A 2714-nucleotide genomic window follows, 5' to 3' on the forward strand; every position below is an offset into this window, starting at 1 on the left:
AAATGCTGCTTGGATATAGCACTAAAATGAGAGATTAGTCTCACAGAAGCAACAATGGAAAAATACTCCGCAAAAAGAGTTCAGCACACTTTTCACACTGTGAATCTCAGGCATTCTGTGAAGACTGCTCTGTTAGTACCGATAGCAAAAGTCAAAACTCCAAGCTATCATTAGGCAGATACCTCCAGTAGTCAAGTATTCTCTGGAACATCTCCACTCAGCTGTAGCATTTTGGAGAAGCAAAGGGACACCACAATCATTAAAATGTAAATAAAACATCCACCTGCCTGAATAAAGACTCAATAATCCAACATATGTTTCTCCTTTTCATTCAGTTTATGACTGAGATGTCCCTCATTTTAGCTAGGACAAAAACCATGCAGTTTCTTAAATTATTATTTTGGGTTTGTTTTTTTTTTAATGAGGAAGGACAAGCTATAAACTTATGCCATACTCAAAGTACCTCTAATCTCATTGCCCTTTTCCAGTTACAGGAGTAGCTCCCATCACTACTTCTCTTCATCTCTGCTTTACCCAGAGTAAAGCAGGAGCACCAAGACCACATCTTCACAACTGCATGAGTACAACTGGGCAACAGGCCAACTGGACAAACACAGGTGATGGAAACGATCTTATTTTTTGTGTTACCACTCTTTAGATACACAGAGCTCAATGCACTGGAGATATGCAGCCTAGCCAGCTGTGCTTTCTCACACAAATTTTTTATCCCTTTGTCCCCATCCTTTTCTTTATACACACCCACACAGCAATTTCAGCCACCTATTTTTCCCTGGGAAAAAAATTATTATAGTTTCTGGTCTTACAGCACACAAATTTCATTGAAATCTGAGAAGCAAGAATGTTCTACTTCGTTTGAACCTGAAGACACCTGCAGCTCAGTCTCAGGTGAGCAATTCAGAGCCAACAATAAGAAAATGAAAATGTCAAAGATCGGGTACTTCCTTGAAACAAAACAGACTTTGTGCTAGGCAGAAAACAGGAATACTATTTGTTCTGCTTTCTTTCCTTTTAAAGGAGAGACCTTCATTGTAAGATACATCATTCTAGGTTAATGAGTCCCTCTCTTCAAGTTCTTCTCTGACAAACTGACTGGCTTGAAGCCCTCCTTTGGAGAAGAATTCAGGAAGAGGTCATTTAAAAGAGCCCAAAGATGCAGCAGGCTGGATCAAGAACGCAGATGTCCAGAACACAGGCTGGGTAAGCAGCTGCCCTCTGGTTGATTACCAAGCACTTCACACCAAGGCTATTCCATCTGAAGGACATTACAGAGAACAAAAGGCATAGGGTCACATTTCCTACTACATTCTGTTACTTCTTCTCAAAAGCAATAAAATGCCCCATTTTTGAGTGTACGAATGAGGGCAAGTCCTTCTGTACTTGGAATAAACACACTTGTGCACATTCCTTCCTTTCATACTGTGTACATCTCTACTTGGCATTGCAAGCTGTTGCAAGATGACTCAGCTTGTTACTGATTAATATCTCACTTTATGTCTTTTCTGTGTGCCTCAATCCAGCTGTTCTCCCATCCATCAGGCATCCTGACACCATGAATTTCTTTCCATTTCACCCTCAGGTGTACCAGACAGACATGAACTTAACAGCCAGAGTTCATAATGTACCACCAATTTTCTTCTCCCTTCTCCAGAGCACTAAGCCCTCTCCTTTCAAGCTACACAGTGCTGCAGCACAAGCCATTCACATCCCCAAAGGCACTGCAGGAGCAGAACAGGGTTTACCACACCAGATTTCCATGCCTTCATTTCCTTCCATATGGAGTCAAGAAGAGGTGTCAGATGCCTGAGAGATACTGGCAGCTGAGCCACCATGCAATGCATCATCCATTTGTTTCTGGAGAGCAGGGCCTGGCCTTCTTGCCCAGAGAGGGTTCCCCACATTTGGGATGGGGAATTACTTCGGAGTGACTGGGAAACTTCAAATCAGAAAGCAGGAAAAGAATGTGTAACTTGAATTTTGGGTATGTTTCACCCAAATACAATTTTTATACAAAAAAAAAAAAAATCCAGTTGGTTCCCAAATATTGAAGAGAGTATGTTCATCCTTCATAATAGGACTGCTGTCACAAATAGTCATCTAGAGCTGTGTGCTCTCATGGACAAAAAGAATCACCACCCCCTGCCCCCAAAAAACTTTCTTGTAACGGCTTCTTAAGAGTGATGTTACCCAGCCACTACCTCACTGCCTTGCACCCTGACCTCCCCCCTCCCACCTTCTCCTCAGGCATCAACACAACCTTACTCAGCTTTATTTCCTCACAGAACACATTCCCTAGCTGAAGACCACCTCAATCTGTGCCTGTAGCTCATGCTTCTCCCACCAGCACTGGCACCTGCACAGACATGTGCATGCTTGTCCAAACAACAGCACCCTGTGTTCCAGGGAACAAAGGAATCCCAGGCACTGGATCTCATCCCTTCTCTCACAGCACGGCATTACCAATAAAATATTTGCAAACACACAGGCACATAAGCCAAGTCCTCCAAGGGGGTCTTACTTCCCTGCATTTTTGCATGGCAAAATGAGCACCCAGAAGCAATTCCCAGAAGCCCTTAGAGCAGTGCACAGGTGAAGTCACATGTCCATAGTGTCACAAAGCCTGCAAAGGCCAATGCAGTGCCAAGTGACATGCAACTGTCTTTCAGAAAGGGAGGCAGAAGAGGCAGCAAAGAGAG

At 43.3% G+C, this 2714-nt stretch overlaps 1 long non-coding RNA gene across 1 annotated transcript; it reads left to right on the forward strand.

Moving 5' to 3' along the window:
• Positions 1-494: 494 nt before the first annotated feature.
• Positions 495-1373, forward strand: LOC128782527 (uncharacterized). Its single transcript, XR_008428832.1, has 3 exons — positions 495-617; positions 827-906; positions 1069-1373. It is a non-coding gene; the product is annotated as an uncharacterized LOC128782527 (long non-coding RNA).
• The last annotated feature ends 1341 nt before the right edge of the window (positions 1374-2714 follow it).

This window comes from Vidua chalybeata, chromosome Z, assembly GCF_026979565.1.
Source record: "Vidua chalybeata isolate OUT-0048 chromosome Z, bVidCha1 merged haplotype, whole genome shotgun sequence".
NCBI classification, from domain to species: domain Eukaryota; kingdom Metazoa; phylum Chordata; class Aves; order Passeriformes; family Viduidae; genus Vidua; species Vidua chalybeata.